The following is a 16,480-nucleotide window of genomic DNA, read 5'->3' as shown; positions in this document are numbered from 1 at the left end:
CATTTCAAATCACACTTGTTCATTGCTGGTATATGGAATGTGATTGGCCACTTTATACTAACCTTGTGTACCATAACCTTACTATAATTACTTAATAGTTCCAGGAATTGTTTTGTAGTTTCAATTGGATTTTCTACTTAGATGATAGTGTCATTTGTGAACAAAGACAGTTTTATTTTTCTCTTTCTTAGTCTGTGTATTGTTTATTTCCTTTTCTTGTCTTATTGCATTAGCTGATATGTCTAGTAGTGTTGAAAAGGAGTGATAAGAGGGGACATCCTAGCCTTTTTCCTGTTCTTAGTGGGAAAGCTTTGAGTTTTCACCATTTAGTATGATGTTGGCTATAGCGTTTTTATAGATATTCTCTATCAAGTTGAGAATGTTCTATATTCTTAGTTTATGGAGAAGTTTTATCATGAATTAGTGTTTGATTTTGTCCAGTGCTTTTTCTGAATCTGTTGAATATGATCATGTGATTTTTCTTTTTTGTTCTGTTTATGTGTTGCACTACATTAATTAATTTTTCAGTGTTGAACTAACATGCACATCTGGGATAAACCCCACTTGGTCATGGTGTATAATTCTTTTTGTACATTGTTAGATTTAATTTGCTACTATTTGTTGAGGATTTTTGTATCTGTGTTCATGTTCATGCAAGATACTGGTCTGTAGTTTTCTTGTAATGTTTTTGCCTAGTTTTAGTGTTAGGTTTAATGGTGATCATGTAGAATGACTTAGGAAGTATTCCCTCTGCTTCTGTCCTCTGAAAGAGATTGTATAGAATTTGTATAATTTCTTCCTTAAATGTTTGGTAGAATTCATTAGTGACTCATCTGGGCCTGTTGCTTTTAGTTGTGGAAGGCTAATTATGGATTCTGTTTCTTTAATAGATATAGGTGTATTCAGACTGCCTATTTCTTCTCATGTGAGTGTTGGCAGATTGTGTCTTTCAAAGGGAATTGGTCTGTTGCATCTAGGTTATCAGATTTGCGGGCATAGAGTTGTTCATAGTATTCCTTTATTTATTTTTATTATTTTTATTTTTTTGCAGTACGCGGGCCTCTCACTGTTGTAGCCTCTCCCGTTGTGGAGCACAGGCTCCGGACGCGCAGGCTCAGTGGCCATGGCTCACGGGCCTAGCCGCTCCGCGGCATGTGGGATCTTCCCAGACTGGGGCACGAACCTGTGTCCCCTGCATCAGCAGGCGGACTCTCAACCACTGCGCCACCAGGGAAGCCCTTCTTTATTATTTTCTTAATGCCCATGAGATCTGTAGTGATGTCCTCTTTTTCATTTCTGGTACTAGTAATTTGTGCCCTCTCTTTTTTTAGTCAGCCTAGCTAGTGATTTATCAATTTTATTGATGTTTTTTCTTTTTATTAAAGAATCAGCTTTTGGTTTGGTTCATTTTCTCTACTTATTTCTTGATGTCAATTTCATTGATTTCTGCTGTAATTCTTTGTTTTTTTCCTGCTTACTTTTTTTTTTTTGCGGTACGTGGGCCTCTCACTGCTGTGGCCTCTCCCGTTGTGGAGCACAGGCTCTGGACGCGCAGGCTCAGTGGCCGTGGCTCACGGGCCCAGCCGCTCTGCGGCATGTGGGGTCATCCCGGACCGGGGCACGAATCCGCGTACCCTGCATTGGCAGGCGGACTCTCAACCACTGCGCCACCAGGGAAGCCCTCTGCTTACTTTGTACTTAATTTACTTTTTTTTTTTTTTTCCTGGTTCCCTAAGGCAGCAGTCCCTAATCTTGTTAGCACCAGGGACCAGTTTCCTGGAAGACAGTTTTTACGCGGACTGGGGTTCAGGGAGGTATGGTTCAGGCAGTAATGCAAGTGATGGTGAGTGGCAGATGAAGCTTCACTCACTTGCCTGCCGCTTACCTCCTGCTGTGTGGCCCGGTTCCTAACAGGCCATGGACTGGTCCGCGGCCCAGGGTTTGGGGACCCCTGCCCTAAGGTATAGACGTAGATGATTGATTTTAGATCTTCTTTCCAGTGTATGCATTTAATGCTGTAACTCTCCTCTAGGCACTGCTTTTGCTGCAGCCTGCAAATTTTGATAAGATGCATTTTTCATTTTCATTTGATTCAAAGTATTTTTATATTGCTCTTGAGATTTCTTCTTTGACCCATGAGTTATTTAGAAGTATGTTGTTTAATCTTCATGTATTTTGGGATGTTCCTGTTTTCTTTCTGTTATTGATTTTTAGTTTAATTCCATTGTGGTCTGAGTATAGACATTGCATGATTTCTCTTGTTTTAAATTTAAGGTGTGTTTTATGGCCCAGAATGTGGTTTGTCTTGGTGAATGTTCTGTGTGAGCTTGAGAAGAATGTGTGTTCTGTTGTTACTAGTTGGAGTAGTCTGTAGATGTCTATTGTATTCAATTGATTGATGATGTTGTTGAGTTAAACTATATCCTTACTGATTTTCTGCCTGCTGGATCTGTCCATATGTGATAGAAGGGGGTTGGTATTTCCAACTGTGATAGTGGGTCATCTATTTCTCCTTGCAGTTCTAGCATTTTTTGCCTCACCAATGACACTCTTTTGTTAGGCACATACACATTAAGGATTGTTATGTCTTCTAGGAGACTTAATCCTTATGTAATGCCTTTCTTTATTCCTGATAACTTTTCTTGCTTAGAAGTCTGCTGTGTCTGAAATTAATAGAGTTACTCTTGCTTTCTTTTGATTAGTGTTAGCATGGTACATTTTTCCATCCAGTTACTTTTAAAAAATATTTATTTATTTGTTTGGGCGTGTCAGGTCTTAGTTGCGGCACATGGGATCTTTTAGTTGCGGCATGTGGAATCTTTAGTTGAGGCATGTGGGATCTAGTTCCCTGACCAGGGATCAAACCCTTGCCCCCTGCATTGGGAACATGGAGTCTTAGCCACTGGACCACCAGGGAAATCCGCATCCATTTCCTTTTTTTTTTTTTTTGGTTGTGTTGGGTCTTCGTTGCTTTGCACAGGCTTTCTCTAGTTGTGGCGAGCAGGGACTACTCTTTGTTGCAGTGCACAGGCTTTTCATTGCAGTGTGCAGTCTTTTCATTGTGGTGGCTTCTCTGGTTGCAGAGCACGGGCTCCAGGCATGTGGACTTCAGTAGTTGTGACACACTGGCTCAGTAGTTGTGGCTCGTGGGCTCTAGAGGGCAGGTTCAGTAGTTGTGGTGCACGGGCTTAGTTGCTCTGCGGCATGTGGGATCTTCCCGGACCAGGGCTTGAACCCATGTACCCTGCATTGGCAGGCGGATTCTTAACCATTGAGCCACCAAGGAAGCCCCATCCATTTACTTTTAATCTATATTTCTCTTTGTATTTAAAGTGGGTTTCTGGGACTTCCCTGGTGTGATTAAGAATCCATCTTCCAATGCAGGGGACACGGGTTCGAGCCCTGGTTGGGGAGCTAAGATCCCACATGCCGTGGGGCAACTAAGCCCACATGTTCTGGAGTCTGCGTGCCACAACCAGAGAGAAGCCTGTGCACTGCAACGAGGAGCCTAAGCACCACAGTGAAAGATCCCATGTTCCACAATGAGGATCCTGTGTGCCACAACTAAAGACCTGAGGCAGCCAAATAAATAAAAAATAAATAAATAAAGTATGTTTCTTTCTTTCCTTCTTTCTTTTCTTTTTTTTAGCATATTACCTTTATTAATTTTTCCAAAGAATCAACATTTGTCTTTATCAGTTTTCTCAATTTTTTTTTGGCCGCTCCATGTGGCATGTAGGATCTTAGTTCCCCAACCAGGGATCGAACCTGTGCCCCCTGCATTGGGAGCACAGAGTCTTAACCACTGGACTGCCAGGGAAGTCCTTAAAGTGGGTTTCTTGTAGACAACATATAGTTGAGTCTTATTTTTTGATCCAATCTCTGTCTTTTTTTTTTCAGTCTCTGTCTTTTAATTGATACATTTAATCCATTGACATTCAAAGTGATTAGAGGCATATCTTGTTTAATTTTGCTTCACTTTATTGAGCTATGTAGATTTTTTTTTTTTTAAACACAAATTGAAAGTTTATGGCAACCCAGTGTTAAACAAATCTCTTGGGTGCCATTTTTCCAACAGCACTTGCTCACTTCATGTCTCTGTGTCACATTTTGGTAATTCTTGCAATATTTCAACCCCTCCACAATCAAAAGATTAAAACTTTTTGAAGGCTCAGATGCTGGTTAGCACTTTTTAGCAATGAAGTAATTTTTTTCAGTAACATTTTTTAATGAAGGTGAAATTGTGCAACTCAGATTGGGACTTGAACCCATGGGCTGGGACTCAAACCCAGCCCAAACCCATATTGGGATTTGAACAGTCTTCTAACTGAGATCACACACCGGGTCTCAGGACTTAATGAAGCTCAGGTTCTTTTTGGGTGATTTTTGAGTTTTATTTTAGTTTTTATACAGCAGGTTCTTATTAGTTATCTATTTTATACATATTAGTGAATATATGTCAATCCCAATCACCCAATTCATCCCACCACCACCACCACCCCTGCCACTTTCCCCCCTTGGTGTCCATACGTTTGTTCTCTACATCTGTGTCTTTATTTCTGCCCTGCAAACCGGTTCATCTGTACCATTTTTCTGGTTCCACATATATGCGTTAATGTATGATATTTGTTTCTCTCTTTCTGACTTACTTCACTCTGTATGACAGTTTAGATCCATCCACGTCTCTACAAATAACTCAATTTCGTTCCTTTTTATGGCCGAGTAATATTCCATTGTATATATGTACCACATCTTCTGTATCCATTCATCTGTTGATGGACACTTAGGTTGCTTCCATGTCCTGGCTGTTGTAAATAGAGCTGCTGTGAACATTTTGGTACATGACTCCTTTTGAATTATGGTTTTCTCAGGGTATATGCCCAGTAGTGGGATTGCTGGGTCATATGGTAGTTCTATTTTTAATTTTTTAAGGAACCTCCATACTGTTCTCCACAGTGGCTCTATCAATTTACATTCCCACCAACAGTGCAAGAGTGTTCCCTTTTCTCCACACCTTCTCCAGCATTTGTTGTTTGTAGATTTTCTGATGATGCCCATTCTAACTGGTGTGAGGTGATACCTCATTGTAGTTTGATTTGCATTTCTCTAATAATGAGTGGTGTTGAGCAGCTTTTCATATGCTTCTTGGCCATCTGTATATCTTCTTTGGAGAAATGTCTATTTAGGTCTTCTGCCCAGTTTTTGATTGAGTAGTTCTTTTAATATTGAGCTGCTTTTATATTTTGGAGATTAATCCTTTGTCCGTTGATTTGTTTGCAAATATTTTCTCCCATTCTGAGGGTTGTCTTTTTGTCTTGTTTATGGTTTCCTTTGCTGTGCAAAAGCTTTTAATTTTCATTAGGTCCCATTGGTTTATTTTTGTTTTTATTTCCAGTTTTCTAGGAGGTGGATCAAAAAGGATCTTGCTGTCATTTATGTCAAAGAGTGTTTCTCCTATGTTTTCTTCTAAGAGTTTTATACTGTCTGGCCTTACATTTAAGTCTTTAATCCATTTTGAGTATATTTTTGTGTATGGTGTTAGCAAGTGTTCTAATTTCATTCATTTATACGTAGCTGTGCAGTTTTCCCAGCACCACTTATTGAAGAGGGTGTCTTTTCTCCATTGTCTATTCTTGCCTCCTTTATTAAAGATAAGGTGACCATATGTGTGTGGGTTTATCTCTGGGCTTTCTATCTTGTTCCGTTGATCTATATTTCTGTTTTTGTGCCAGTACCATACTGTCTTGATTACTGTAGCTTTGTAGTATAGTCTGAAGTCAGGGAGTCTGATTCTTCCAGCTCTGTTTTTCTTTCTCAAGACTGCTTTGGCTATTCGGGATCTTCTGTGTTTCCATACAAATTGTGCAATTTTTTGTTCTAGTTCTGTGAAAAATGGCATTGATAATTTGGTAGGGATTGCATTGAATCTGTAGATTGCTTTGGGTAGTATAGTCATTTTCACAATGTTGATTCTTCCAATCCAAGAACATAGTATATCTCTCCCATCTGTTTATATCATTTTAAATTTGTTTCATCAGTGTTTTATAGTTTTCTTCATACAGGTCTTTTGTCTCCTTAGGTAGGTTTATTCCTAGGTATTTTATTCTTTTTGTTGCAGTGGTAAATGGGAGTGTTTCCTTAATTTCTCTTTCGGGTTTTTCATCATTAGTGTATAGGAATGCCAGAGATTTCTGTGCATTAATTTTGTATCCTGCTACTCTACCAAATTCATTGATTAGCTCTAGTAGTTTTCTGGTAGCATCTTCAGGATTCTCTATGTATAGTATCATGTCATCTGGAAACAGTGACAGTTTTACTTCTTCTTTTCCAATTTGTATTCCTTTTATTTCTTTTTCTTCTCTGATTGCCATGGCTAGGACTTCCAAAACTATGTTGAATAATAGTGGTGAGAGTGGGCAACCTTGTTTTGTTCCTGATCCTAGAGGAAATGCTTTCAGTTTTTCACCATTGAGAATGATGTTTGCTGTGGGTTTGTCATATACGGCCTTCATTATGTTGAGGTAGGTTTCCCCTATGCCTGCTTTCTGGATAGTTTTTATCATAAACGGGTGTTGAATTTTGTCAAAAGCTTTTTCTGCATCTCTTGAGATGATCATATAGGTTTTCTCCTTCAATTTGTTAACATGGTTTATCACATGGATTGATTTGCATGTATTGAAGAATCCTTGCATCCCTGGGGTAAACCCCACTTGATCATGGTGTATGATCCTTTTAATGTGCTGTTGGGTTCTGTTGGCTAGTATTTTGTTGAGGAGTTTTGCATCTGTGTTCATCAGAGATACTGGGCTGTAGTTTTCTTTTTTTGTGACATCGTTGTCTTGTTTTGGTATCAGGATGATGGTGGCCTCATAGAATGAGTTTGGGAGTGTTCCTCCCTCTGCTGTATTTTGGAAGAGTTTGAGAAGGATAGGTGTTAGCTCTTCTCTAAATATTTGGTAGAATTGGCCTGTGAAGCCATCTGGTCCTGAGCTTTTGTTAGTTGCAAGATTTTTAATCACAGTTTTAATTTTAGTGCTTGTGATTGGTCTGTTTACATTTTCTATTTCTTCTTGGTTCAGTCTCGGAAGGTTGTGCTTTTCTAAGAATTTGTCCATGTCTTCCAGGTTGTCCATGTTATTGGCATAGAGTTGCTTGTAGAAATCTCTCATGATCCTTTGTATTTCTGCCGTGTCAGTTGTTACTTCTCCTTTTTCATTTCTAATTCTGTTGATGTGAGTCTTTTCCCTTTTTTCTTGGTGAGTCTGGCTAATGGTTTATCAATTTTGTTTATCTTCTCAAAGAACCAGCTTTTAGTTTTATTGATCTTTGCAATTGTTTCCTTCATTTCTTTTTAATTTATTTCTGATCTGATCTTTATGATTTCTTTCCTTCTGCTAACTCCGGGGTTTTTTTTTGTTCTTATTTCTCTAATTGCTTTAGGTATAGGATTAGGTTGTTTGAGATTTTTCTTGTTTCTTGAGGTAGGATTGTAATGCTATAAACTTCCCTCTTAGAACTGCTTTTGCTGCATCCCATAGGTTTTGGGTCGTTGTGTTTTCCTTGTCATTTGTTTCTAGGTATTTTTTGATTTCCTCTTTGATTTCCTCAGTGATCTATTAGTTACCTAATAGCGTATTGTTCAGCCTCCGTGTGTTTGTATTTTTTACAGATGTTTTCCTATAATTGATATCTAGTCTTATAGCGTTGTAGTGGGAAAAGATACTTCATAGGATTTCAATTTTCTTAAATTTACCAAGGCTTGATTTGTGACCCAAGATATGATGTATCCTAGAGAATGTTCCACAAACAGTTGAGAATAAGGTGTATTGTTGTTTTTGGATGGAACGTCCTATAAATATCAATTAAGTTCATCTTGTTTTTTTTATATATATATATATATATATATATATATATATTAGTAATACAGTTTTAATTTTATTTATTTTTTATTTATTTATTTTTAGCTGTGTTGGGTCTTGGTTTCTGTACGAGGGCTTTCTCTAGTTGCGGCGAGCGGGGGCCACTCTTCATCGTAGTGCGCGGGCCTCTCACTGTCGCGGCCTCTCTTGTTGCAGAGCACAGGCTCCAGACACGCAGGCTCAGTAGTTGTGGTTCACGGGCCCAGTTGCTCCGCGGCATGTGGGATCTTCCCAGACCAGGGTTTGAACCCGTGTCCCCTGCATTGGCAGGCAGATTCTCAACCACTGTGCCACCAGGGAAGCCCTTGTATTTTTTAATTTATCTATTTTATTTCTTTATTTTTGGCTGCGTTCGGTTTTTGTGCGTGGGCTTTCTCTAGTTGCAGTGAGTGGGGGCTACTCTTCATTGCAGTGCGTGGGCTTCTCATTGTGGTGGCTTCTCTTGTTGCAGAGCACGTGGTCTAGACGCCTGGGCTTCAGGAGTTGTGGCTCGTGGGCTCTGGAGCGCAGGCTCAGTAGTTGTGGCACACGGGCTTAGTTGCTCCACGGCATGTGGGATCTTCCCAAACCATGGCTTGAACCCATGTCCCCTGCCTTGGCAGGCAGATTCTTAACCACTGCACCACCAGGGAAGCCCTAGTTCATCTTGTTAAATGTGTCGTTTAAAGCTTATGTTTCCTTATTTATTTTCATTTTGGATGATCTGTCCATTGGTGAAAGTGGGGTGTTACAGTCCCCTACTATTATTGTGTTAGTCGATTTCCTCTTTTATGGCTATTAGCATTTGCCTTATGTATTGAGGTGCTTATATGTTGGGTGCATAAATATTTACAGTTGTTATATCTTCTTCTTGGATTGATCCTTTGATCATTTTGTAGTGTCTTTCTTTGTCTCATCTAATAATCTTTATTTTAAAGTCTATTTTGTCTGATATGAGAATTTCTACTCCAGCTTTCTTTTTTTTTTTTTTTTGCGGTACATGGGCCTCTCACTGTTGTGGCCTCTCCCGTGCGGAGCACAGGCTCCGGACGCGCAGGCTCAGCAGCCATGGCTCACGGGCCCAGCTGCTCCGCGGCATGTGGGATCTTCCCGGACCGGGGCACGAACCCGTGTCCCCTGCATCAGCAGGTGGAGTGTCAACCACTTCGCCAGCAGGGAAGCCCCTCCAGCTTTCTTTTGATTTCCATTTGCATGGAATATCTTTTTCCATCCCCTCACTTGCAGTCTGTATGTGAACTGGGTCTGAATTGGGTCTAGGTCTGAATTGGGTCTCTTGTAGACAGCATATGTACTGGTCTTGTTTTTGTATCCATTCAGCCAGTCTATTTGTTTTGTTTGGAGCATTTTAGCCATTTACATTTAAGGTAATTATCAATATACATGTTCCTGTTACTGTTTTTGTAATTGTTTTGGGTTTGTTTTTGTAGGTCTTTTCTTTCTCTTGTATTACCTGCCTAGAGAAGTTCCTTTAGCATTTGTTGTAAAGCTGGTTTGGTGGTGCTGAATTCTCTTAACTTTTGCTTATCTGTAAAGGTTTTAATTTCTCCATCAAATCTGAATGAGATCCTTGCTGGGTAGAGTAATCTTGGTTGTAGGTTTTCCCTTTCATCACTTTAAATATGTCCTCCCACTCCCTTCTGGCTTGCAGAGTTTCTGCTGAAGAATCAGTTGTTAACTTTATGGGGATTCAGTTGTACGTTATGTGTTGCTTTTCCTTTGCTGCTTTTAATATTTTTTCTTTTTATTTAATTTTTGATAGTTTAATTAGTATGTGTCTTAGTGTGTTTCTCTTTGGATTTATCCTGTATGGTACTCTCTGTGCTTCCTGGACTTAATTGACTGTTTCCTTTCCCATGTTAGAGAAGTTTTCGACTATAATCTTTTCAAACATTTTCTCAGACCCTTTCTTTTTTCTCTTCTTCTTCTGGGACCCCTATAATTCGAATGTTGGTGTGTTTAATGTTGTCCCAGAGGTCTCTGAGACTGTGCTCAATTCTTTTCATTCTTTTTCCTTTATTCTGCTCCCTGGCAGTTATTTCCACCATTCTATATTCCAGGTCACTTATCCGTTCTTCTGCCTCAGTTATTCTGTTATTGATTCCTTCTAGAGTATTTTTAATTTCAGTAATTGTGTTGTTCATCACTGTTCGTTTGCTCTTTAGTACTTCTAGGGCCTTGTTAAATGTTTCTTGTATTTTCTCCATTCTGGTTCTGGGATTTTGGATCATCTTTACTATCATTACTCTAAATTCTTTTTCAGGTAGGTTGCCTATTTCATCTCCATTTATTTGGTCTTGTAGGTTTTTACCTTGCTCCTTCGTCTGTAACATATATTTTTTGTCTTTTTTTTAAATTTATTTTTTGATGTGTGGTGCTGTATTCCTGTCTTACTGGTTATTTGGCCTGAGACGTCCAGCACTGGGGTTTGCAGACAGTTTGATAGAGCTGGGTCTTGGTGCTGATATGAGGAACTCTGGTAGGCCTCGCTCGGATTGATATTCCTTGGGCTCTGAGGTTCTCTGTTAGTCCAGCAGTTTGCATTCGGAGCTCACACCACAGGAGCTTGTGTCTGACCTCCGGCCTGGGAACCAAGAAACTGCAAGCTTCGTGGTACAATAAAAAAAAAAAAAGGGAAGAAAGAAAGAAAAAAAACGAGCAGTACAATGTCAAAGAATAAAAAACAAAATGAAATAAGAAAGATAAAAAATATATTAGAAAAAATAAAACTATAATTGAAACAACTGCAACAAGGTGAAATAAAACCACAGCAAAAACAAGAAAAGAGAAAGGGGGGGTGGGGCAGCGAGCCAAAAGGAGAGATCACTAGCGAAGTATAAAGAATAAAAGTTAGAAAAATAAAAGATTTATTCGGAAAAATAGAAATATAAAAGAATCAACAGTGAATCAGCAAGGTAAAACAGAACCTCAATGTAAAAGAGGGATAAAGAAAAGAAAAAAAAAAGGCCTAGGGTATGGGGGCGGAGTTTAGGTAGGGGGTGGAACTTAGGTGGGGGCAGGGTTTAGGATGGGGTGGGTCCTAAGCGGGTGGGGGGTGATGTTTGAGCATGGGGCGGGGCCTAGATAGGGCTACATTTAAGCGTGGGGCGGGGCCTCTGCTTAGGACCTGCACAGAAGAGGAGAGGCAGCACCTTGAGAGGAGGGCCTCTGGAGTGTGGGGTTCCGGAGTTTGGAGGTAGGGCCCTGAGTGAGGGTGTGTGAGTGGGGTTTAGGCCCACCTCCTTTGGAGGGAGTCTCTGAGTGTAGAGGTAGGGCCCTGGGTGGGGGTGTAAGGGTGGGGTTTGGGCTCTGCGCAGCAGAAGGGAGGCTCTGAGGCCAGAAGATTAGGCCTGGGAGACCAACAGGCTTCCTGGTGCCTAAGTGGACAGGGAAAGCACTGGCCTGGTTCCCTTCCGTTCCTTTGTGCCCCTCCCCCACTGTCTCCCCCAGGGTCTCCCCTGTTGCCCCTCAACTCCTAACTGTGGGTGGATCCTGCTGGGTGTAGGAACTCCTTCCCTCCCCCAGCCACCCCTTGGGGTGCTGTCCCGGAGGTCCGGCCTTTACGTTTGCTCCCCCTTACCTCCTTCCCACTCCCTCAGGACCCACCCAGCTGGAGGGGGCCTAGGTGGGCAGAGGATCAGGCCCGGGATCTCAACAGATTCCTGGAGGGTCCAAGTGCGCAGGGGAAACCTGGCCACACTCCTTTTTGATCCTCTGCCCTCCCAGTGGTTCCCCAATTTATCCCTTCCCCTCCCCCAGCTGCCCCTCAGGGGCACCATTCCCGTCTGGCCTCCACTTCTCCTCCCCCTTCACTCCCCCAAGCCTCACATCCTACCCGATCACTGGGGTTTCCTCCTGTCCCCTTAGTTGTCTGTGGTCCCCCAGGGGTGCCAGGTAGGTTGCCGTAGTTGTGAGGAGATGCGAATTATGCTGCCTCCTAGTACACTGTCTTGACTCCGCCCCACCAGACTTTATCATTTTTATATGTCTTCATGATTAGTATTTTGATAACAACATCTGAGTTTCTTGAGTTAACATGCTATAATGTACTTAACCATGGCCTTGTCTTTACGTATCTAAGTAAGTTAAGTCACCTTATAGGTTATAGGGTAATGAACATATTTTTGTGTAACACTTTTCTTCTTTTCAGTGATTGTTCAGGATAAATTCCCAGAAGTGGTATCACTTTCTTTGAGAAAGCACATCTGTACGGGTTATGACACAGTGCCTTGATTATTTCAAAAGTGTTTTATAAATTTACATTGTAACTGGCCATGTATAGATATATCAGCTTTACCAAAGTTGCAGAGCTGTATCTGTTTTGGAAAAGGAAGTTCTTAGGAAAAGATTAGGGCAGGAAAATAATTTATCTTTTGTTGTTGTTGTTATATGGAATGTTCTCTTTCAGCCATTTTGAACAACCGCAAATTATTCAGGTTCTCTCTGTCTAGTTTTGTGTTCTGGATTGTTTGGATTGTTAACAGCCTGTTTGCACATCTCAGTGGGAGGCTAACCTAAATGTTGGGAGATGTTAATCATCATAAATTATGACCAGCATAATCAGCTTCACACAAATTGTGTAGTACTTTGTGTTTAGAATCAGCAGAATCATTTGATAAGCTGAATCAAGCCAATTCAGTTAGAGAGTCTAAGGTTGACACTTGCTGACATATTCCTTTAAGGAGCATGCCTCCTGGGTGGTATTCCAGTTTGTTTCTCTCTTTCTTCTAATGGTTGGGTTCTTATTACAGTAGAGAGGTCAGGTAAAATGTGTCCTAGTCAGCAGTGATGTTTGTCGGACTTTATTCTCAGATCATGGTTATATAAAAAATAAGAGACAGTAACTAGTGAATGAGTGTCCTTTTTTTAAAAAATAAATTTTATTTATTTATTTATTTATTTATTTATTTTTGGCTGTGTTGGGTCTTCATTGCTGCACGGGCTTTTCTCTGGTTGTGGCAAGTGGGGGCTACTCTTTTTTGTGGTGTGCAGGCTTCTCATCGTGGTGGCTTCTCTTGTTGCGGAGCACGGGCTCTAGGTGCACAGGTTTCAGTAGTTGTGGGTCGCAGGCTCTAGAGCACAGGCTCAGTAGTTGTGGCACACAGGCTTAGTTGCTCTGTGGCATGTGGGATCTTCTTGGACCAGGGCTCGAACTCGTGTCACCTGCATCGGCAGGCAGATTCTTACCACTGCACCACCAGGGAAGTCCCAGGTGCTTTAAAAAAAAATTTTTTTTTTCTCTCTGGGTCTTGTCTAAGAAATAGTTGACTACTCCACAATTACAAAGATTTTTCACCTATGTTTTCTTCTAGGACTTTTATAGTTTTAGCTTTTACATTTAGATATATATTCCATTTTGAGTTAATTTTTTGTGTATAGTATGGATTACCAGTTGTAGTACCATTTGCTGAAAAGGACTGTTGATGAAAATCAATTGAAAAATTGATTTGTGGATCTATTTCTGAATTTTCTATTATGTTCCATTAAATGAGCTTGTTGGGATTTTTATTGGGATTGTCTTGAATCTATAAATCAAGTTGGGGAGACTTGATATCTTACTTTCTGAATTAGGTTGCTATTATTTTTTTCTTTATTCTTAGTTAGAATTCACCAGTGATTAATGTCAGATGGCCTTGGGTTTTCTTTATGGAGGGGTTTTTAATTAGAAATTCAAATTGTTTAATAGATGTAAGGCTATTCAGATTTTCTGTTTCTTCTTGTGTCAGTTTTCATGATTTATGTTTTTCAGTGATTTTTTTTGTTTGTTTCAGTTAAGTCAGTGTTTCTCAGTCCTTTTTTCATTACTGTTCCCTGAAGGATCCTTTTTAAAGACTTTGTTTTCCTAGCCACCACTGTCCCCATGAAATTTTTTTTTTTTTTTTTTTTACGGTACGCGGGCCTCTCACTGTTGTGGCCTCTCCGGTTGCGGAGCACAGGCTCTGGACGCGCAGGCTCAGCGGCCATGGCTCACAGGCCCAGCCACTCTGCGGCATGTGGGATCTTCCCAGACCGGGGCACGAACCCGTGTCCCCTGCATCGGCAGGCGGACTCTCAACCATCTGCGCCACCAGGGAAGCCCCCCCATGAAATTTTAATACCACAGATAATGCTGTATATCCTGTTTATGTACTGACTTATATATCCATTTTTTATATGTAAAGAGAGTAAGATTTTTTTGGACTTCCAAGGACCAGTTTTTGTCCACTTGGGGATGATATCATGCCTATTGAGAATGAATGATCCAGTTTGTCAAATTTATTGGCATAAAATTGTCCACAATATTCCCTTATTATTCTTTTCATGAGTGTAGAATCTGTAGTATTACATCCCCTCTTTTATTGTTGTGTTGTTAACTTACATGTTTTCTTTTTCTCCTTCATCAGTTTAATTAGAGTTTTATAAATTTTATTGACCTTTTAATGGAATCAACTTTTGGTATTAATTTTTTTTTATCCTGAAGCTTTTTTTAAAAAAAAAAATTATTTATTTATTTACTTAATTTTGGCTGCATTGGGTCTCCTTTTTTGTGCGCGGGCTTTGTCTAGTTGTGGTGAGCAGGGGCTACTCTTCGCTGTGGTGTGTGGGCATCTCATTGCGGTGGCTTCTCGTTGCAGAGCATGGGCTCTAGGCATGTGGGCTTCAGTAGTTGTGGTGAGTGGGTTCAGTAGTTGTGGTGAGCGGGTTCAGTAGTTGTGGCTCGTGTGCTCTAGAGCACAGGCTTAGTAGCTGTGGTGCACAGGTTTCGGTGCTCCGCGGCATGTGGGATCTTCCCAGAGCAGGGTTGAACCCGTGTCCTCTGCATTGGCAGGTGGAATCTTAACCACTGCACCGCCAGGGAAATCCCTAAATTTTTTTTTCTTTTTTTAAATTTATTTTTGGCTGCATTGGGTCTTCCTTGCTGCGCGCGGGCTTTCTCTAGTTGTGGTGAGCAGGGGCTACTCTTCGTTGCGGTGCATGGGCTACTCATTGTGGTGGCTTCTCTTGTTGCGGAGCACGGGCTCTAGGTGCATGGGCTTCAGTAGTTGCAGCGTGGGGGCTCAGTAGTTGTGGCGTGCGGGCTCAGTAGTTGCAGCTCGTGGGCTCTAGAGCGCAGTCTCAGTGGTTGTGGTGCATGGGCTTAGTTGCTCCATGGCATGTGGGATCTTCCTGGCCCAGGGATTGTACTGGTGTCCCCTGCATTGGCAGGCGGATTCTTAATCACTGTGCCACCAGGGAAGTCCCTTTTTTTCTTTATTGTATGCCATCTTCTATTTCATTGATTTCTGCTCTTTATATTTCTTTCTTTCTTCTTACTCTGGGTGAATTTCACTCTTCATTTTTTGGTTTTTTAAAGAGGAAAGCTTGGATCTCTGATTTTAAACTTTTCTTCTTTTCTAATATGATCATGTATAGCTATACATTTCCCTGTAAACATTGTGTTAGGTACCTTCCACAAATTTTGATATGTTATGCTTTCATTCTCATTAAGGTCACTTCAGATTCATTTGGGTGAATTTTTTATGTTGAGATTCAATTTTAGGGATCCCTCATCCTTATTGATTTTATTTTACTTTTTAAAAATAGGTTTAACCTTTACCTGGTTAAGTCAAGGATATACAAAAAGGTATATGCAAAGAAATGTCACTCCCTCCCTACCCCTTCCACTTTTTGCCCAACTACCTATATATAACCACGTGCATTAGTTTCTAATTTTTCCTTCCTGTGTCAGTCTTTGCAAAAAGTAGCATACTGTATACTCTTTTGTGTTTTTTTTTAACTTAATACCGTATCTTTGAAATCATTCTGTTCCCAGACCATAGATACCTTCCTTATTCTTCTTTACAGTTTTATGTATGTATACCAGAGTTTATTCAAGCAATGTCCTATTATAGTCATTATGTGGACTCTGGTGTTTTGCAAATTCAAACAGTGTTGCAGTGAAAAATATAGTGCATATTTACTTTTTTAAAAATTGGAAATATATCATTAGAGTAAATTGCTAGAATTGGGATTGCTGTTTCATATATGTAGTTTATTAGACATTGCCAAAATCCTCTCCATAGGGAATATACAAAATGGCAATATTCTTATTTTTTTTATATTGGAGTAAAATTGCTTTATAATGTTGTGTTAGTCTCTGCTGTACAATGAAGTGAATCAGCTATATGTATATGTATATCCCCTCCCCCTTGGACCTCCCTCCCCACCCCACCCCCCTCATCTAGGTTGTCACAGAGCACCGAGCTGAGCTCCCTGTGCTATACAGCAGGTTCCCACTAGCTATGTATTTTACACATGGTAGTGTATTTATGTCAAACCTAATCTCTCAATTCATCCCACTGTCTCCTACCCCCCGTGTCCACATGTCCGTTCTCTACATCTACATCTCTGTTCCTGCCCTGCAAATAAGTTTATCTGTACTGTTTTTCTAGATTGCACATATATGTGTTAATATACGATGTATGTTTTTCTCTTTCTGGCTTACCTCACTCTGTATGACAGACTCTAAAATGGCAATATTCTAATTCTGTCATTTCTATTTATTAGCTGGAATAATTCTTTAAAGAGAAACTTCTCTTCATCTG

The 16,480-nt window shown here is 40.4% G+C and overlaps 1 protein-coding gene across 7 annotated transcripts in view; it reads left to right on the top strand.

Moving 5' to 3' along the window:
- UIMC1 (ubiquitin interaction motif containing 1) overlaps positions 1 to 16,480 on the top strand; it is a 138,743-nt gene that overhangs the window by 57,871 nt on the left and 64,392 nt on the right. The window lies entirely within an intron of this gene.

Source organism: Tursiops truncatus, chromosome 3, assembly GCF_011762595.2.
Source record: "Tursiops truncatus isolate mTurTru1 chromosome 3, mTurTru1.mat.Y, whole genome shotgun sequence".
Classification (NCBI taxonomy): domain Eukaryota; kingdom Metazoa; phylum Chordata; class Mammalia; order Artiodactyla; family Delphinidae; genus Tursiops; species Tursiops truncatus.
The sequence above is the reverse complement of the archived record's forward strand: the minus strand, read 5'-3'. Positions and strand labels throughout refer to the sequence as shown.